At 55.5% G+C, this 21,092-nt stretch overlaps 1 protein-coding gene across 7 annotated transcripts in view; it reads left to right on the top strand.

Moving 5' to 3' along the window:
- The window catches only part of PIK3CD (phosphatidylinositol-4,5-bisphosphate 3-kinase catalytic subunit delta), a 51,368-nt gene that overhangs the window by 15,367 nt on the left and 14,909 nt on the right, over positions 1 to 21,092 (top strand). For 3 of the 7 annotated variants that reach the window (XM_059691332.1, XM_059691329.1, XM_059691326.1), the window contains exons 1-2: positions 6,915 to 7,096; positions 8,732 to 8,852. The gene's annotated coding sequence lies outside the window, so the exon portion shown is untranslated. Of the gene's footprint in view, positions 1 to 6,913; positions 7,097 to 8,731; positions 8,853 to 21,092 lie in introns of those variants that run through there. The other 4 variants (XM_059691333.1, XM_059691328.1, XM_059691331.1 and 1 more) reach the window with 4 other exon arrangements.

Here is a 21,092-nt window from a genome sequence, read left to right as displayed (position 1 = left end):
AGGATTTTAACAAGATTCCCAGGTGGTTCTCATGGGCCGCCACGGTTGAGAACCACTGAAGAGATTTCTTCCTGCAAGTGCAGCTGCCTGGGCGGGGATGGCCCAGGGGTCGGGCTCCGCTGGGACGGTCCACCCTGAGCGCCTACACCGGGCGGCTCCTGCTGGCTGGGCTTCGTCACGGGGTGGCCGCTGCCGGTGGTCACTCTTCTTCCCTGGTGGGCGGAGCCCCGAGAGCTTGGCTCCAAACCAAGGCGGAAGCTGGGTGGCCTTTTATGACCTGACCTCTCAAGTCGCTCAGCGTCATTTCTGCTGTTCTCTCTCTTGGTCAAAGAAGTCACAAGGCCACCAGATTTCAGGGGAGGGACATGGGGGGCACGCTCAGTGGCGGAGGGTTAAAGGATTTGCTGCCAGGTTTTAAAACCTCCACGATAAATGCAGAGCGTTTAGTATGATGACTGCTGTCCACGTCGTTTGGGCCAGAAAATAATAACTCCTGGGCTTCCACCCCAGCCTTTCCTGGGAGAGTGCCTGCAGCCACGAAGGCCCTGGGGTTGACGCTTGAAAGAATGAGCGATGCAAACAGGAGCATCTTTCTTTTTTCTCTGCTCCCTCCCAGGTCACAAACGCCGGAAACCTTGATTAAGTCAGGCTTTGGGTCTAAGCTAGGGGAATTGGTGAGAGAGAGGGGGGTGGGGAGGGAGAGAGAGAGGAAGAAGTTCTGGATCGTAATTAACTTTGCTTTTTAACTACAGATGAGCCACTTTTTGAGTCAACTGGGGGTGAGAGTCTCAAAGATTAATGAAAATATGTGCAGGTGGCAGGATAACGGGGCCAGACTCTCCTGGAGTTAGGCTCCCCTATCCTGGTCCCAGAGTATAAAAGGTCAGGAGGGCGTTGTGTGCGTAACCATGGAAACCGTCTCTCCCTTGGAAGAGGATGATTTTGCCGAGTCTTCCCGTTTCCCCGAATAGAATGAAAAACAAACACGTAACTGGTATGTTGTTGTTGTTCTTGGTTTCGTCTTATTTTTCTCTTCCTTTACTAGTTCTGTCCCCACTCAGCGTCTTGTCTGACCACACCTACAAATTCTGTAACGGAGGAATAATAATTTTCCCTCTACCCTGTTAGGTCCTTGACTGCGGTCCTCCTGCAATAAAAAGACAGATTGCTCTGGCTGATTTGGCTCAGTGGTTAGAGCGCCAGCCTGCGGACTTGAAGGGTCCTGGGTTCGGCTCAGGTCAAGGGCACATACCAGGGTTGCGGGCTTGATCCTCAGTGGGGGTGTGCGGAAGGCAGCCGATCAATGATTCTCTCTCATCATGGATGTTTCTCTCTCTCCCTCTTCCTTCCTCTCTGAAATCAATAAAAATATGTTTAAAAAATAAAAAAAATAAAAAGACAGATTAACAGGAGAAAAAAAGAATTTAATTACGCATGAAAGTACGGCAGCCCCACAAAGATAGGAGTCTCAAAGGAGTGACCAGAATAAGAAAGAAGCTTTTGTGTTTTTTGGACAAAGAAACAGTGAAGGTGTGAAGGGCTGGTAAGACCTAAGGGGTTGGGGCTCGAGGTAGGAAAGCGGAAGTGAAGTGTATGCTTGTGCCGTCGCTTGGCCCTTCGCCTGCGTTTCCCTGTCTCTGGTGGGCACCTTCACAGGGGACATTTGCCTCCGGCTTTCCGGGACCCAGGAGGCTCAGAGTGTCCTCCTCACACTGGCTGGCTGTCGACTGCTTTTAATTCAGAACAGCATGCTGGCCCTATTGGCTGGACTCAGTTGATGGGACATTGTCCCATGCACCGAGGGGTGACCAGTTGGATTTCGGGTTAGGGCACAGGCCCACATTTCAGGTTCGATCTCCAGTAGGGGGCGTGTGGGAGGCAGCCGATCAATGGTTCTCTTTCCCATGGATGTTTCGCTCTCTCTCCCCTTATGGCTATCTAAAATCAACAAAAGCCTATTTACGATAACGACAATATGCCGATGTGCTGTATTTGGGGGTGACACATTCCGACCCCCCACAATGCAGAGTGTCAGATTTGGATAGGAAGCCCTGACCGGTTTGGCTCAGTGGATAGAGCGTCGGCCTGCGGACTCAAGGGTCCCGGGTTCGATTCTGGTCAAGGGCATGTACCTTGGTTGCGGGCACATCCCCAGTAGGGAGTGCGCAGGAGGCAGCTGAATCGATGTTTCTCTCTCATCGATGTTTCTAACTATCCCTCTCCCTCTCCCTTCCTCTCTGTAAAAAATTAATAAAATATAAAAAATAAAATTTGAATAGGAAGAGTCGATCTAGTCCAGGAAGGTTGGTTGGTGGTTGGGGCGTTGGTGAGCAGCCGGGAGCAGCTGACATGTCCTCAGAGTGAGGTTACCTGGGAGTGTCAGGAGAGGGGGGAGGAGTGATTAGCAGAGAAAATAAACTTCCCTCTTACTTGTGGGACGTGGCAAGGGCTCTCATGGGTTGGAGCGAGCGCATCTGGCTTCCTGCCTCGGGCTTGGGGAACTTAAAAAAGAGGATCTGCTGTGTTTGGCCGTAGCAGGTCGAGGGGTGGGAACATAACTCTTCTATTCACCCCATGTTCTCACAGTGGTGAAACGAATTTATTTATCCAGCAGACTACAGTAGTTCCGGCCCACCTCATCCACGGGTTCGATGACCCGCAGTCAGCTTCAGTCTGCAGGCATGAAATGGGAAGTTCCAGAAATAAACAGTGCACAGGTTTTAAGTTGTAGCGTGATGCAACCCCACGCCACCCGGGACGTGGCTCGCCCCTTTGTCCACTGTATCCACTCTGGGTCTGGGTACCCTCCCCGTAAGCATCTTCGCTGCAAACATGGTCACCGCATAACTAAGTCCGTTTTTGGCATGAAGAAAAGATAGAGATAAACTGGCTGGCAGGTTGATATTTCTGTGTTTGGTTTCATTTCTCTACCGACGAATCAATCAACCGCTGTAAAAAAAGGATAAAATAACTGGTTGATGTTTTGGGGTTTTTTGTCTGCTGGTTTGGTTTCATTTCTCCATTGATGAAGTCCTCACAGTTTCTCCCATTTCTATATTATACTAGTGGCCCGGTGCACGAAATTCGTGCACATTAAAAGGGAATTAATTAGAGGGAATATTTTAATATTGCTATTTGCCCCTTCTCGATCATAGAAGTGTCAGAGATTAAAGAAAATTAATAAAATGTATATGAAAATCTTCCTCCTGTCAGAGTCTGGGGCACGCTGCGGGACCCAGAGTCAAGTCCCGGCCCATCCACGTGCACCTTGAAATCGCGCTAGACCCAGACCTGGCCGGCTCCACCCCCGTTGGGCGAGATCCAGACCCGGCTGGCCCCACTCCCATCAAGCCCCACTGGGTGGGGGCGTGGCCAGAGGTCCCCTGTCAAGGCCTGCTGGGGCAGAGGGCACGGCCTCAGGTCCCCTGGGTGGGGGGTGCGGCCAGAGCTCCCCTGGCCTGGTGCTGGGGCAGGGGCCGGCCTGAGGTCCCTCGTCAAGCCCCACTAGGCGGGGAGCGCAGCCCCACGTCCCCCACCCCGCCCCGGCCCGGCGCCAGGCAGCCTCAGGTCCTTGCTGATCGCTTGTTACAGCTTGTTACGGGAACCCCTCTTCTGTTGTGGGCACAGCCATCTTGTGCGGTGTGATGGAGTGAGAGTCAATTTGCATATCACCTCTTTATTATATAGGATATGAGTCTTCGCTAGCTCTCCTAATGGCCTCTGCAGTGATAAGAGGTGGTGATGGTCTTAAATAGTTAGCATTTCTTCCAGATAATGGGGATGTGCCCCCGTGGTTGGTTTCGTGTTTGAAAGGCACGGCACTGGGAGCAGGAAGAGAGGTGGAGGGCCCCGTTTGAGGACACAGAGTTAGCTGAACCCACATTTCTCATCAAACAGACAAGTGCTTATGTATAATCCACAACATTTGAAAAAATCAGCTATTTGCACGGGCTTGTCATGAATCAACACACATTTGCTGTCAAGTCTGGGGGCCGCTTCGTGGCGGCCTGGGCTGTCAGACCGACTGCTGTCCTCTGGCCCTGCGGGTGCTCAGGTGGCTCACTTTACTTGCTAGTGTCTCACTCACCCCACTTCATCTCATCACGGAGGCATCGTCTCCCCACATCACCTCAAGAAGGGAGTCCAGTACAAGATATTTTGAGAGACCACATTCCTACAGTGTGTCTCAGTATACTGTTATACTTGTCCTATGTGATTATTAGTTACTGTTGTTAGTCTCTTACTGTGCCTAACTTGTAAATGAAACGTTATCATACGTCTGTATGTACAGCAAAAAAACACACACAAACTCTCTATATAGGGCTTGGTACTACCTGTGGTTTCAGGCATCCATGGGGATGTTGGAACGTATGCCTGGCGGATAAAGGGGGGAGGGGCTGCTGTAATTTATTCTTATCCTGATCTGTATCTTAGAGAGGACTGCATGTCCCTGAGCCCCAAATGAGGAGTCAGGAGACTCGGGGTTTTCTCCTACCCCTGCCCCTGACTAGCTGTGTGCTGTTAAGTCAGTCCATCTCTTGGAGTCTGTTTCCCAAACACGGAGGGAGCACCAGGCCCTATACAGACTTAGTGTCCGAACGAGTTCACTTCATTCTCTCCCAAACAACTCCCGTGGTGCGTCTCTGGAACTTGGCTTGCGGTTCCAGGATATCTTTGCCCTACAGGCAGGATGAATTGTTGTGGCTTTTGCCATGTCAAAGCATCTTGGGTTTTCCTCTGGGCTCCAGAGGAACCAGTACCTGAGACCCCCAATGTGAACCTCAAGCCAGGCAGGCCACGGGGCGCCATGGCTGCTGCGGACCTTGTCTGTGAACTTGGCTTCCCTGCAGACCCCGCTGGAGAGAAAGGGAAGTCTGTGGGGTGGCGTCCCTAGGGAGAGGGGCCCCCATGGCTGGGCTGGGGAGGGGCGGGACCACCAAGCCATGCTGGCTCTTGGAAGATCTTTCCAGCGGCCTGGCACTGTAGGCCATTATCCATACCACCCCTTGCCAGTCAGGGTGGCTGTCAGACTCTCAGCTTCTCTCTGCCCGTCCTGGGTCCGGCTGTGAATGCCAGTGGCTTAGTCCTCATCCTGAGGGACCCCACCCTGTGGGTCAAGGGCGGCCCAGCAGGGGGCCCAGGCATTCCTCCACCCACTGAGTCAGGGGCCCCAGCCCAGTGCCTCTGGGCTGCCTGCTGCCGCACCGCTCCCCTCCGCAGGCTGGGGACCAGGGCGAGGGGGAAGGGGTGGGTGGGGAAGCCTGCGCTGAGCCCGGGTTGGACCCCGGGTCTGGCTGGGCGGTCCCATCTGTGGCCCAGGCCCCGCCTTCTCCAGAGCCTGTCTGCCAAGCGCACAGCCCCGCCCCGCTGCGTGGGTAGGTGGGTGGGTGAGCGAGCGAGGGGCCGCGACGAGCGTGTGTGTGGCCTTGGTGTCTGTGACATTGTGTCGGTTTACATAATTGTGTGTGCGGGTTGTGTCTTAGTGGAAGCATGCATCTGTGTGTGCCTTTGGCATCTGTGTGTGTCTGGACTCTGAGTGAGTGTGAATGAGCGTGTTTTTCAGTGTGAGTGTCTGGCTTCTGGGGACGATACGGAGGGGAGTGGCCTCCTCCCGTCCTGACAGCCCCCCTCACCCCCCATTTTTTTTCTCCTCGGGATGCCTGGGGTGCTGGGACGCTGGCCCGGACAAGTTTACTGTGTGTGTATGGGGGGCGGGGGAGAGACGCAGAAGTCGAAGAGGGTAGCGGGACCCCCACGACCCCGCCACCTGGTCCCCTGCTCCCAGGCTTCTGGCTGAGTTTGCTCCTTCCCCGCCCCGCCTGCTCTCGGCGACCTGGGGCCGCGGAGGCTGGGGAGGGCGGGATGGCCGGCCCTGCTGGGGCGCCGCTCCCGGGACCCCCGACAGCGGCGGAGACGCAGAGCCATGGGGCCTCACACCCCTCTCCTCCACTCGCGGCTGCTCCCCGCGATGGGATCCGCTGTGGCGACTCTGACCCTAACACTCCCCTCCCCGCGCTCCACGTGGCTGTGACGCGAAAGCACCTTCTAAGGGAGCGGGGGAAGCCGCAGGGCGCGGCGCGCGTGGGTCCAGGCTGGGCCCCTGGGAGGCGGCGGCACTGCGCGCGGGCGTGCCTGCCTGTGACCTGGGCGAGAGGCCAAGCTCCGGTCCTCGGAGGCTCGGTTTTCTCACTCACAACGCCAGGGAGACCCGTGCCCACCCGCCGGGTGATGCCCGGAAGAGCGGCCGCGCCGTTGTAGGTGTAGGTGCCGGGGGCGATCGCAGCGGCGCACGAGCCACTCATTGTAAGGAAAGATGCGTTAGTGAAAGTCCGGGAAACCCACTTATTTCCTAAATCCGCTGTAAGGGGAGCCCCGGCGGGAAGGGAGGCCCGGAGGCCGGGGAGCAGCCCGCGCGCTGGATTGGCGCCCAGAGCCCGGGAGGGCCAGTGACTCGGGTGACCCCGGCTCTGGACCCGGGACAGGCCCCGCCCCTTCTGGTGATTCCCTGGGAGCCCGCGAGCGAAGAGCGGTTTGGCGCACGACCAGCCCTCGCTCGTTTCGCAAATGGCACTTGGCACCCTCTTCCTTGTTGCAGGCGGAGACGGGAGGAGCGCAGCGTGCGCCTGCCTCCCGGGTCGGCGGCGGCGCGGAGGCTCCAGGATCCGGCCCCGCGGGTCGTGCGGGTGCCGCCGGGGTCGGGGAGGGTTTGCCGCCCGCGACCGCTCCGCGCCCGGCTCCCGCCTGCGCTCCAGCGCTCCGCCTGCCTGGCGCTGCGAGAATTGGGCGACGGTGCCCGCGCGGCGGCTGCTCTGGCCCCGCCCCCGCCCCGGGCCGCCCCGCCCCGCCCCGCCCGGCGCCCCGCCCCTGGCCCCGCCCGCGCCCGCGCCCTCCCGTTGTCCCGGCCCCGCCCCGGGCCGCGCCCCTCCGCCGTTGCCCCGCTCGCCGGCTCCGCGCCGCGGCCCTGCCCTCAGGCCCCCGCGGGCTCCGCGCGGCCGCCAGAGGCTCAGTCTCACCCGCCGCTCGGGGACCAGCCCGCCGCGTCCCCTGGGCAACCGTCTCCAGGGAGACCGGGCCCCGCCCCCGGCACCGACACCCGGTAACGGTGCCCACCTGTGCGCGCGCTCGAGGGGTCTCGGTGCCCCCCCCCCGCACGCCCCGCCCCGCCCGGCGCCAGGCTTTGTCCGCGCGGGGATAGCGGGGTCCAGGGGCGTGGGGGCTGGGGAGGCCGAGGCGGGGGCCGCGCGCTCGCGTGGGCTGCTTGGCGCTCTCCTTCTCTCGCAATCTCACGGCAGCCCTTTTGTGCCTCCGGGGGGTGGGGCCGGGAGTCGGGGTGTCCCGCGGGCGCCCTTGGTGGGGTGCGCAGGGCCTCCGCCGCGCAGGGCAGGCTGTTTACTTGCCAGGGACCCAGCCATCGCTACGCGTCCTCCCCTCCCCCTGCCCCCGATTCGGGACCGAGCATCCGACTCTGTCCGCGCCTCGCCTCGCCTCCCAAGCTTTGCCCTTGAACCCGAAGAGCCGGAGGGCGGCAGACCCAGGCCCGGAGGTCCTGGCGGGCGTGAGCGCCAGAGCCGGAGACCCACCTTTCTCCCGGGAAGAGCCTCCTCCCGGCCGCCCGCGGGTGGATCCTGCCCCGGCCGGCCCCGCACTTCCTGACCTGAATTCCTGAGGACGGCGCATCCCTTCTCGCCTCCTCCAACTCTTCCCTCTCTGGGCTCCATCACGCTCGCCACTTTGTTGTCCCTCGGTGCGAAAGTGCGTTCTCTGCGATCGGGTCTCATTTCCCTGTGGCTGAGCTGCTGCGTTTGTTTTGTTTTGTTTTTTTTCCCGTCCTCTTGTTAACTCCATCGATCATCAATGGAAGTTATTTCTCCCTTAGCTCTTGGCGCTGACCTCCTTGGTGACAGTGCCGTGGGAAACCTTTGCCATCGCCCCCTGGATGCCGAGTGAGGGGACCACCCCCGCCCACGGCCCCAGGCTGCTGCGGGGGGGGGGGGGGGCGTATCTTTCCCTCCCCGAGGCTGGCAGCAGGGAGAGTTTCAGCTTGTCCTTGGGAAATGCATTCTTGGAAGGGATGCCTTTCCCAACAGCCTCCTAGCACCGGGCTTCTTGTCTCTCCCGGAAGCCAGTGTTCAGGGTTCTTGCTCCCAGCCATGCCTGTGGGGTCCAGGCAGGAGGTTCCCCGCTGTGGAGGTCGCTGTGCCCAGGGTCTGGGGCTAGGTAAGAGGCAGGTCTTACTCCCTCTCTGGGGACAGATTATTCCCAGGAGTGGCCCACAGATGCAGTGGGTGGGCCCCCTCCCCATCTCCGGGAGCTGGCCTGGGTCCTATTTAGGATGCAATTGGGGTCTTGCATGGGGACCTCAAGTTCAGGAACCTGCTGTCTGCAGCGATTGAATGGAACTCCAACCCAGGCTTGGCTCAGATCGCTTACTCTGCTTTCGAAAGCCAAACAAAAACAGCAAACAACTCGAAAAACGGTCTGAGTCATCTGAATGTGTCTGCTTCGGGCCCTGGAAGTGCTTCTGTGCTTTGCTCAGTGCCGCCGAAGGGAGCTGGGGTTTGCACTGCCCCGGAGGGTGGAAAAGGCCCACCCAGCAGGATGCGACTGGTTTGCAGAAAGGGAGCCGGGGTGAAGCAGTCCCGTTGAAGCTAAAGTTTTGCAAGAGAATGCACGGAAGGTTTCTGAGACTCTTACATTTTTTTCTTTCCTTTCTCCCCCCCCCCCCCACCAGACAGATAAGGAGCCCTCAGAGTCAAGCAAGGACGGAATGACGCTCACTGGTTCCAACGCATCTTTGAGCTGCCAGGCAGAGGGGCCTTTGCCGCTGGTCTTTCTTGGACTGATCCAGAGAGGTAGGTGGGCAAAGGAGACCAGTGGGATGCTGGGAGAAGAGACGTTATTTTGTGGATGAGTTGACACTGGAGTGTAACCCTCCGCCCTCCCCGACCACAAAGTCACAGGAGAACCGTTGGGTAGGACTAGAGCTGAGAGGAAGAGGATGACCCGAGTTGGTGTGAAGAGTCCGTATGCGGAAAGTGAACTAGACCTTAGCCAGCTTCCCAAGAGAGGGTGCTGCTGCTGGGACAGGCAGGGGTGGGAGCTCCGGGGAGCCCTGGGGCCCGTGGTTCAGCTGCAGTGTTTGGTGTTTGACTTGCCCCTGTCCTGGTAGAAGTGGGCTGGCTTATTTGGGGAGAGAGAAAGTAAGACATTCTTCCAAAGGAGCTGGCTGAATTTTGATAACTCGGTATCTTGCTTCTCAAGGAGTCCTTAACCGGGGACATTCTGTTTCTCTAGAGAGTTGGCAGTCACTGTATCAGTAATAGGGTGCTCCTTGGAGCTTCTAGAACATTAGCTTGGGGGATGAATGCAGTCCTTTCATTGTGCCAGGGAAGAAACTGAGGCCGGAGACTGACGTTGGCTGGGCACCCCACTCTGGCGTATGGGAGGAGCTGGGTCTGGTCGGGGAGCTCCCAGGTCCATAGGCTGCAGTCCCCTTTGCAGGCTCTGTGGGTACGTATGTATCCCGTGGACAGACAGCTCATTCCTCCTTACCCAGATGCTTGAACAGCTACTGTCATTTCAGGATGGAAAGGGTGCGGGTTATAGCGTGGTCTCACCCTTGTAGGCCCCCCCTTAACCTCATTTTCTCCAGATCTTCATTGGTACTTTCCAAATTTTTTTTTTTTGTTACATGTGGATCTCTTTTTAAAGATCAAAATATTTAGCAGAATTTTAACCCATAAAGTTGAGGTAAACATAGCCACTGTGTCATAGGCCAGGAGTCTGGCCCAGAATTCCTTGATTCGAGTTTCTCCTACGCACCTTGATACTTGTTTCAGAAGATGCCTTTTCATAACCCTCAATGTTTTTATCGATAAGAATACCCAGTTACTGTGAAAAATTTGCAAAATGAAAAAAAAAATGCAAGCATACCTCTCCCGTCATTCCCCCCACCCGGCACCAACCACTGTTTCCTTGTGGGAATACCCTCCCCTACCCACTAGTCTTGTGTGTGTATCTTTGGAAACTTGATGTTTATTTATTGTTAAGTATTGTTGCGGACTTCCACACGAGCATAACCGATTGAATGTATATGTTTGTTTCTGCTCTGTTTCAAAAGCCCACTAGAACGAGAGTAAAGGTATGAACCTGTAAGAAAAAGAACAGGATGAGAGAGGAGGAGGGATGTGAGTAAAAACGTTGACAGATACTAAACAGGTGGGGGGGAGAGAGGCCGGGAGAGAGCACCGAATGTCCTGTGTTGTGGGGGAACAGGCTGATGTGCCCATAGGACCCCCCACCCGCACCCCAGGCTCAAGAATGGGGGCTACAGAGTGTTCCGGACCGGCGTAGAGGGTGCTGGGAAGCAAGAAGATGGGTTGAAAGTGTGTTTAGAGCTACAGACGCCTTGCTCAGCCCATATAACCAGGGGGCTCCATCTCCCGCCGGGTTTCCTGCAGGCGGCGTTGGGCCTGGGGGGGGGCGAGCTGGGGAGGCTGAGGAGGCACCCACTGTCCTGAGAACGGGAGGATTCAGGGACACCCTCTCCTGGTTGGCTCCCGGACCCGTGCCGCCTGGCTCAGCCCCACCCTCCAGGCAGGGCCTTAAAGACCTCCTTTCTGAGAAAATTGGCCTCATGAGAAAAATGACCCTCGGATACTAGCATTGTGGGGGACCCTGTTGAAAAGCTAGGCTGCTACTTCGTCTCTTCGCAGTGACACCTACTGGCAACTAGCCCTGCCTGTGCACAAACAGCTTGGGGTGCCTCGCTCTGCGATTTCAGCGGCAGCTGCGGGTCATCGCACACAGCATGAGGCCTCGACTGGGAAATCCAGAGACCCCCACACACAGAAAGAAGGGATTCGGAAGTCAGAGACATGGTTGTTTTAAAAAAGGGAACATTCATAAAACCGTAATAAGCTATTGGATATGAAACTGTGATTGTAGTAGTAAAAATTTCCATGGGATAGAGCTGGAAGATTGAAAAATAAATTCCTAAGAAAGGCAAGAAAATGAGAGAATCAGCTTGGGAGGCCCAGTATCCATCCCATAGGACCTCAAGGAAACGCGGGGAGAGAAACGGAGCAGGGGGAGTTATCCAAGAAACTACAGGAGAAAATTCTGGAACTGAAGGAGTCCCCCGTTCAGCGTCTCTGAGTCGTGCTCAGCACAATGAATAATAAAAGATGCGGCACGTGAAAGAATGAGATGTGCCGCAGGACATCTTATGAACTCTCGAAGCGCCAGAGATAGAGAAACGTTACAAAAAGCCAACAGAGACAGAAGCGGGCGCGCAGAGGAGGTCAGAGAACAGGACGGCATTGGACTGGACACAGCAGCACAGAACCGGCCCCACAATGGAGCCGCTCCTCCCAGTTTCCAGGGGAAATTCATTCCCAGCCCAGAGCCCTGTCAGTGCATCCCAAGCAAAATAATAAAGGTACCTTTTAGGCACGAATTTTCACAAACGTGACACGCCCCTCCGCCCCTTTGTGCCTCTTTTCAAGGAAGATCCTGGAGGATGTGCTCCAGTCAGAGGAGAACGTAGACCAAGAGAGAGGAACAGGTAGCACAGTGTTCCCTTGTTCCCATTCGGCGCCGCTGCCAAGAGGCCGTCTGTGTTTCAGCTGTTATCTCACCGGGTCTCGGGAGTGGTGAGAAAAAAGAAACACACACCCCATCATGGGACCTGAGAACCGTTCCCTCCCAGGCCTCCCCCGTAGCCGGGACCTGTGGCCTGGGCTCCACTGATGAGATGCACCGATGTCAGACTTGACACAGAAGAGAGGGATGACGGGTGGACTCTGTCCCTGCAGCAGGGATGGGCGACAAGGTCACGTTCTTGGCGCAGAAGCGGCAGGCGTGCACACTGACACCCAGCACTCAGTGGCAGCAACAGAAACGCCGACAGACATTCAGTGCGGGGTTCGCGCCGTGGGCCGCAGTTATATTTCTCGTCTTGTCCGGCTGTTCGTTTTTCCCCGACTTGATAGTCGCCTCATCTTTTGGTTTGCTCTGTTCCCAGTGTACAAACCACTCATCCTTCTCACACCCTCCAGCGGAACGGTGACCTCCTCCCAGTGCGCCAACCGTCCTGATCCACCAGCTCCTCCTGCTTAGCTCACCAGGGAGCGGTGGCTTCTTTACTTGCAGCCAAGTCCCCCGACTGGTGCGGGGCCCAGGCGGGGAAGGGAGTGCCTGTGATGGTGCAGGGAAGTCCCGGCACCGCAGCCATGCGGCTGGTCTGGGAGCAAGCAGCCCGCTCGGAGCATGGTCGCCGAGGGCCCGGGAGGAGTAGCGCCAAGAAGAAGGGAGCTGGTGGCTCATCTGACATATTTGCTGCATTTTAAGGAGTTTTTTTTTTGTTTGTTTTTTGTTTTTAGTTTTATAGCTCTGAGGGAGAGTTGGGGGGGGAACTACATAGCCATACATAGAAAACAAAGAAAATGAAAAGTGAGGCAACTATCAACTACAGGAATAACAAAAAGGTGAACAAGAAAGGAAATAAAATCATAGCATACTGAGTGGCCTGGCCTTGAACCATGTTTACATAGTAAGCGCTGATGTTTGACTAACGAAAAACGATCCCCTCGCCGTATTCGGAAGGCGGACGAGCGGGTGTGTGCGTGTGTGTACTTGTAGGGAAGCACAAACGTACCGCAGGGCAAGAAGTTCAAAGTTGAAAACCCAGAAATATCAGTGCAAACCTATTGTTTGGAAACAGAGAGAGACAAATATCCAAAGAAACAACTGAAATTGGGAGTGGTACGTCTGCTTGTGGAGGTCAGGGGACTGCTAATTTTTTTTCTTTTTTCTGCAAGCATTTTAGTTTTAAGTAATTCCCCTTTTTTTTTTTTTTAAATCCTCACCCAAGGATATGCACTTTACTGATCTTTAGAAACAGAAAAGAGGGAGAGAATGAGAGGGAGAGACAGAGAGAGAGAGAGAGAGAGAGAGAGAGAGAGAGAGAGAGAAGTCAGCCGGCCACCTCCTGTATAAGTCAGGAATGGGAATCAAACCCCCAACCCAGGGATGTGCCCTGACCGGGAATTCAACCCATAGCCTTTTGGTATATGGGCTGATGCTCCAATCCACTGAGCCACCCAGCCAGGGCTAGTTTTAAGTGATTTTAACAATCATCTGCTTGCTTAACTTTCATAGATATTAACATTGAGAAGTCATATTGTGACATCCACATGCACCCATAGTCCAGCCGGTTCTTGATGCTTCCTGCACTGTTTTGCCCACAGGCATGTTGCCAGGATGGATGGGGGTGTGTGTGGTGTCATTCAGTGCCTGGTGACCACACCCACTCCTTTAAGTTAGCGAGTGGTCGTTGACTTAGTCATTTCCCTATTACTTTAGACTTATCACTTTTACAAACAATACCACAATGAGTACCTTAGTGCGTGTAGTTTTTTTAGCCCTTGAATTGCTTCCTTAAGACAGTTCCTGAATTCCCCACACTTCCTGGCCTGAGACCATGGGCTTTCCTACTGACTTGGGCGTGCAGTGTCGAGGGATCCCCTGGGGTGCAGCCCCTCCCCGGTGGGCCTGGGACTGAGCATCAGGGAGATAGTTGGGATAGAAATTTGCAGGTCACGGTTTACATTTTCTGACAGCAGCAGGGGTCAGAAGTCTTTTTTTTTTTTTTTTCCATATAGTAGACCAAAATTTCCAGATCCACACCTCTCACTTTTGATGTCTGTCTTGCTTTCCCCCATTGAATCAAGATACTTTTTCCCTTTTAATTATTCAAATTATAAGTTACTGTTCTTAACTTTAAAAAAAAAAAGTTACTGTCCTGTTGAAAACTATGGCCCTGCCCTGCCCTGCCCTGCCCGGTTGCTCAGTGGTTAGAGCATTGGTCCATGGACTGAAGAGTCCCTGGTTTGATTCTGGTCAAGGGCATCTACCTGGGTTGCAGGCTCGATCCCCAACCCCAGGTCGGGGCGTGTAGGAGGCAACCAATGGATGTGTCTCCGTCACATCGATGTTTCTCTCTCTGTCTGTCTCTCCCCCTCCCTTCCTCTCTCTCTAAAAATCAATGGAGCCCTAACCGGTTTGGCTCAGTGGATAGAGCGTCAGCCTGTGGACTCAAGAGTCTCAGGTTCGATTCCGGTCAAGGGCAAGTACCTTGGTTGCGGGCACATCCCCAGTAGGGAGTGTGCAGGAGGCAGCTGATAGGATGTGTCTCTCTCATTGATGTTTCTAACTTCCCTATCCCTCTCCCTTCCTCTCTGTAAAAAATCAATAAGATATATTTAAAAATCAATGGAAAAAAATACCCTCGGGTGAAGATTAACCAAAAAAAAAAAAAAAAAGAAGAATAAGAAGAAAAGAAAACTATGGCCTCAAGGGAGACACATTTAAAATGAGGGCGGGTAAACATTTAAAAAGGAAGACACCCCAAAGCCCTCGCCAGGCAGCACCACTGGTCAGTGTCATCCCCACCCACCAAGGTTGCTGGTTCAATCCCCGGTCAAGACACATACAAGAATCCACCAACAAATGCCTAAATAAGTGGAACAACCAAATCAATCTCTCTCTCAGAGCAATAAATAAGATAAAGTTTAAAAAAGAAAAGGAAGAAGAACATTTAAAAAATGACAGGGAAGCAGAAGTGGGCAGACAAGAAAAGCGGGCGGCTCGGCCTCAGCCTCCTTCCCAGGCGGACGCGGGGCTGCCCTCAGCGGTTGACGGCGCTCGTCCTGTCCATCCGCACCCTGCCCTCCCCCGCTCGTTCCTCCTGTGGCAGGAGCGGGGGCCGTCAGCCCCCAGACAAGCCCTGCCTTCCTGGTCCGGCCGTTGGGACGTCCTGCGTGCCCGGCCTCGGCTCCTGGAGGCTCCCTTCCCTTCTTTCCCTGTTGGACGGGTCCCCACCCAGCTGACCGCCCGGACAGGCTTCGCCTTAGAGGGCAGCAGAGGCGCGGCCTGCGCTGGCCAGCCTTGCCCGCCTCCCTCTTGCTGTGGCTGACGGCTTTGGTGGGGGCATCGTTCTGTCCTGAGGGCCACCGGGCAGGGAGGAAGCTGGGAGACGGGGCCTCCCCGGGGGACACACTGACGTGCTCCCGCGAAAGGTTTCGTATTTTGGGAAAACAGCACATATCTTTCCTGAGACTACCTGTTGGGGGCCCTGGACCATCCACTTTTCCTTCTGGTTGTAGCTCAAGTTCTTTGTCAAGAAGGTTCTGAAGGACAGGAAGGCTCAAGGCCCAAGTGCCCGCCCCTCAGCCGAGGGGAGGATGGGGCGTTTGGTGGCCTGGAGGGCACAGCTGTTCCCGTCCCATCCACCTAGCCCAGCGGTTCTCAACCTTCCTCACGCCGCGACCCTTTCATACAGTTCCTCACGCTGTGGTGACCCCCAACCATAACATTATTTCCGTTGCTGCTTCATCACTGTCATGTTGCTACTGTTATGAATCGTCATGTAAATATCTGATATGCAGGATGTATTTTCATTGTTACCAATGGAACATAATTAAAGCATAGTGATTAATCACAGAAACAATACATAATTATATATGTGTTTTCCAATGGTCTTAGGCGACCCCCGTGAAAGGGTCGTTCGACCCCCAAAGGGGTCGCGACCCACAGGTTGAGAACCGCTGATCTAGCCTGACCTGGTGCCCTGGGGCTAAATGCCTTTCCCACTTCCATTCTTGCCTCCCTCCCTTCCACTGCCTCACAGCAGCCGAAGTGTCTTCAGTGTAAAGTGTAAATCAGGCCGTGTCAGTCTCCTGCTCGACACCAGTGACCGCCCCCCCCCCCCCCCCCGCCCTGCATTGGGGACAGGCCTGGACTCCTCACGAGGCTCCCCCTGCAGGCTCGCGCCCTCCCCGCCAGCCAGCTCGCCTCCAGGCCTCGACTCCAGGGCCCAACCTGTTTCATAGAGCTTTTCTGGATCCTTCTCCTCATTTGAGCCTCAGTTCCCACAGTCTCCCGTGAGGACCCTTCCCTGACAAGAGACCCTCCCTGCAGGCTCGTTTTTATTCCATTTCGACGCTTTTACTCTCGGAAATCGGCCTGTCTCTCCGCTGTCCTTTCCTCGTTTTGTTTCCCCTGTTGGACTAAAACCCCATGAGAGCGGGTGGTGCCGCCCCCTCCCCCTCACCTCCCCTGGTGCTCAAATCAGTATTTGCTGAATGAATGAATGAGCAGGACTTGGCCTCCTGGGGCAGAGAGAGGCCCTTCCAGCCTCTTCCCCGGGGTCTCCAGGAGGGTTTTCCTCGCAGCCAGAGCAGGGGCTGGTTTCTAGAAGCTTCTTCAAGGTGGATGTGCAGGAGCTGGCCGGGCAGTGGGTGCTCTGGGTAAAGACCTTTGACTCCGTTTCTGAGGCGCCCACTGGCATCTGGCTCCCACAGAAGTCAGGCGATAGGAAGAGTGTTCATTTCCTTCTCTGCGGGAGAGAACACTTGGTTAGAAGGACTTTTAAAAATATGTATATTTTTATTGATGCCAGAGAGGAAGGGAGAGGGAGAGAGAGATGGAAACATCAGTGATGAGAGAGAATCATTGATCGGCTGCCTCCTGCTCACCCCCTACTGGGGATCGAGCCCACTGGGGATGCATGTGCCCTGACCAGAATCGAACCTGGGACCCTTCAGTCTGCAGGCCGACGCTCTAGCCACTGAGCCACACCGGCGAGGGCTAGAAGGACTGTTGAGGCTGAGAAGGACCTGGAAGTAACCCCAGGTCAAGAGGCTCAGTGGGGACTCCCTCCGTCAGGACAGCGCGGAAGGCTGGCGGGGGGGGGGGGGGGGGGGGAGGGGGGGGGGAGGGGCGGGGGGCCCTACCCCTCATCACGGTGCCTGCTGGTCTTGGATCCTCCCAGCCGTGTTGATGGTAGATACTTGGACGATGTGTCTAACCGCCTTCTAGGAGTTTCTGAGGCTCCTTCTCTTGGGCTTCTGGGGTTGTAACTTCAGCTCTGAAATCAGGCGTTGGGCAGAGGTTTTGTCTCGGGATTGACAAGCATCTCTCGCTGTAGACAGATTGGTGGGGACCATGTCAAACTCAACGGCTAACACGGGCCAAACAAACAAGGCATGCGGCCTGTGGGCCACGAGTTTGACATGCTTGCTCCAGGGTACCTTCTGGAGGCCCATGAGGGCCGAGGGCGCTCACGGAGGAGGAAGTGCACGGCTCGGGGAAGTGGGCACATTTCTCTCTTCCCCGAGGCCTGGCCCCTCGCACGCCTGCTGGCTGCAGCACCAAGCAGCCTGTCGCTGTACGTTGACAAAGGCTGGCAGCGGCTCCTGGTTGGGGCGGCAGCCACATTTGCGATGACTCAGGAGATGCCAGCTCAGAGCCCCAGGTCCCTGGAGTTTCAAAAGGAATGAAAGGCATTTCTTAGCAGGTCTGCCAGCCCAGGGGACTAGCAGATGGGCTGCAACCCCATTCCCAGCCTGGAGGGGGCGCCTGCATCCGTGGCCTGCCCTCCCCCTTAGAAATAAATCCAGGCCGGCAGCTGCTGGCTGGGGAGGCGGGGCACTTCTATTGGAATATTTGGAGGGAGTCGCACGTTCTCAGCTGGAGAAACTGTTCTTCGGGCGGCGCGGGCCAGAGAAAGTGCGTCTCGCTGAGAACAGCTGGCCAGGGGATGGATGGTGGGTCCGGGACGGAGGCCCGCAGCCCAAACCGCCCTGCGGCCAGGCAGCTGGTTCTGTGCCTGGTGCTGGCCGGAAGTGGAAGGTGAAGGAAGGGAACTGAGCTCCTCCCTGTCCAGTTGTCTTTGATATTTTACTAACGGTTCAGATGTGGACAGACACACGCCTGCCTGAACAGTCTGGATGACTCAGGGTGAGGGAGGATCAGTCACTCCTGGTTCATCTTTGCTGGGTCCCGAGTGCCTTGAGGGTGGTCCTACCCCTTTCGGACCCTCTGTCTCTGTCTCATCTGTCTCCTGGGTCCACATCTGTGTGTCACCACCGCCCCCAGATTATAGCCCGTGACCCTAACGACCTCGCCCCTGAGCTCCAGCCTGGCCTCACCCTTTGGCTGTCTTCCCTGGGACGTTCAGTTAGCAGCTCAGACTCACTATGTCTGAGATGCGGATCTTGCTGTTTTATTGCCCCCAAAACGTAGTTCTCCCTTATGCTTCCCCATCTTGGGAAATTTCCACCCTCCCCAGCCAATCTCCCAAGCCCAAACCTGGCTGTCATCCTACCTCCTCCCTCACTGTACCCCATCTGACCCACCCAGCTCCTAAGTGTATCTTTTTAAAAACATATATGCATATATATATATTTTTATTGATTTCAGAGAAGAAGGGAGAGGGAGATAGAAACATCAGTGATGAGAGAGAATCATTGATTGGCTGCCTCCTGCACGCCCCCTACTGGGGATCGAGCCTGCAACTCAGGCATGTGCCCTTGACCAGAATCAAAACCGGGACCCTTGGCTGATAGAACTGAAAAGTGCAGGGATAGAGCCTGCTTCAGGCATGGCTGGATCCAGGAAATCAGAGGCTGTCCTTGGGCCCCCGCGTGGACTCTCCACCCTGAGCTCTGTTTTCCACGTTGTCCTCTCCTTAGGTTCCGCCCCTTAAGGGCAGCAGATGGTCACCAGCAGCTTTAGGTACATATTCTGTGTTTTTCTGCCTCCCCAGGAGGAAGTCCCCAAAGAAATCCAGAGGTCAAAACCCACTGCACGGATTTGATAATCCCGTGCACATCCTGGAATCACTGTGAAGATGATGTGCAGTGATTGGCGGGGCCTAAGTCTCATTCTGGCTTCCACTCCCCATGACCGGGGCCAGGGTGGGGTGGTGGTGGTGGTGGTGGTGGAATTCGGGGTTCCGATGGGCTGGGCCTGGGTCTCAGGCCAGGATTGAAGTCAGCCCATCTGAACCCCTTGGACTGAGGATGTGTTGAGTCTGTGAAAAGTCCCCAGCTTTCAGATCAAGAAACCCCCAAAATTCCCAGCACCCAGACGCCCTCACTCCTCTGTCCCCCGGGGTAACGGCTCTCCCCTAGGGGTGAGCCCCATCTTCTCTGCCAACAGAGGGTAGTCTGCCCGTGCCTGCTCTCTGTGTGACTGAAATCATGAGCACGTACTCCTCTGGGCCTGACTTCTTTCTGCTTCATGCTTGTGCGACGCATTTATATTGTGTGTGTTTGGAGACCGTGCTCACTGCTCCGTCACATCCCGGTGGGAGCGGATACAGTTGATCTCTCCGCTCCACTGCTGCTGCGCCTTCGGGCACTTTCCAGGTGGGGGGGGGGCTGTCAGGAATAGCGCTGCTGCAGGCGCTCTCGGACTCCTCTTCGGCTCGCAGGCTGGCCTTTCTGTCAGGTGTTTGCCCAGGAGTGGGACCGCTGGGTCCGAGGGCATCGCGGATGCTGTCAGTTTGCCGAAGTGGCTGTGCCAGTTTGCATTCTCGGGGCGGTTCTGCAGCCCCGGCCTCGGCTGGCATCTGTGCCCCGTGCCATCTGCAGAGCGGGGCGTCGGCTTCAGACGGTTGGGCTCATCGGCAGCTGCACCCTGGGTCCTGGGTCCTGGGTCCAGAGTCCCCACTTTCTCCTGCCCCGTGTCGGGCATTGGATCATGTGCTGCCCACGCCATAGAGTCTTCTCCTGGTAGGAATGAGGTTTTTGTTGTTGTTTTGAATTCTCAACCAGTGATATGCTTTTTATTTATTTTAGAGAGAATAAAGGTGAGAGAGAGAGAGACAGAGAGAGAGAATCATTGATGTGAGAGAGAAACATTGAGCAGTTGCCTTCTGTACAGGCCCCAACCAGGGATCAAACCCGCAACCTAGGTATGTGCCCTGACTGGGAATTGAACCCACAACCTTTCGACACGCCAACCACCTGAGCCACCAGGCCAGGGCAGGAATGAGTTTTTACAGCAGAGAACTTCCCTGCGTTCCCGCTGGGTGAGTGTAGTGGAAAGCTTCGTTTCCATGTGGGAAGAGGCAGGGGACTGGGGTGCCTGTGTCCCGGGGCCCCGCCCGTCCCTTTGGTCATGGCTTCAGGAATGAGTGGCCGGAGGTGCTCCTGACTCCCCAAGCTCGGCGAAGCCCATGGAGCATGGTAAGTGGCTCTCCAGCGTTCCTGACGAGCCCCAGCATTTTGAGTCGGAAGGAAAGCATGCCCTGGCCGTGCGGCGCAGTGGTTGGGCATCGCCTCACGCACGGAAGGGTTGCCGGTTGGATTCCTGGCCGGGGACATGCCCGGGCTTCAGGCTGCATCCCAGCGGGGGCTTGTCGGGAGCTGCTGATGGATATTTCCCTCTCCCATCAGTGTTCCTCTCTCTCTCCCTCTCTAAGAAATCAATAAAGGTTCTTTCTTAAAAAAAAGAAAAGAAAGCCTTTTGGCCTGGCCATTCTCAGAAAGAGGAACCCAAAGCAGGATGCGGTTTTACAATCAGAGGACGGGATCGCGGCAGGCTGTGTCACAGTAGCGGAGGGCGATGTGCACACTGAGCTGCTCCGCGCGGGTCTGCGTCCCACCAAAGGCAGGGCCTGGGCCCCTCTGGCAGAGCCACCACAATGTCTGTCTCCCACTAAACATTTCCTTTCAACTTTTTCTTTTTAAGAGAGAGTCAAAGGGAGGGGGAGAGACAGAGAGAGAAACATCGATGTGCGAGGGACACATCAATGGGTTGCCTCCCACATGTGCCCCAGCCTGGGCCAGGGATGAGCCTGCAGCCAAGATGCATGCCCTTGACCGGAATCGAACCCGGGACCCTTCAGTCCACAGGCTGGTGCTCTATCCACTTGAGCCAAACTCACTAGAGTTCCTTTCAACGATTTTTACAAGTCATTTAAATCTAAAAAGATGTGACTTTAGGTTAGGGAAGTATTCTTCTAAAGAATAAAAATCATAAAACATAAAGGAAAAGGTTGAAAAATTGTCTGCATCCACATTAAGAAATACTTATCAAAAGAAAAAACCCCTCTATAAACGAAATAAAAAGGTGACTTGGAGATATTTCCAACTCATTTAATCAACAAAAGACTTCAATCTAGAGAAACTCCAGAAGCTCATAAGAAAAGGACAAATAACTCCACAGACACGTGGGCCACGATTGTAAGCAGGCTCTTTGGAGAAGAGAAACCTTTTATGGAAAGTCAGGGAGATGCAAAT

This window comes from Myotis daubentonii, chromosome 3, assembly GCF_963259705.1.
Source record: "Myotis daubentonii chromosome 3, mMyoDau2.1, whole genome shotgun sequence".
Taxonomy (NCBI): Eukaryota; Metazoa; Chordata; class Mammalia; order Chiroptera; family Vespertilionidae; genus Myotis; species Myotis daubentonii.
The sequence above is the reverse complement of the archived record's forward strand: the minus strand, read 5'-3'. Positions and strand labels throughout refer to the sequence as shown.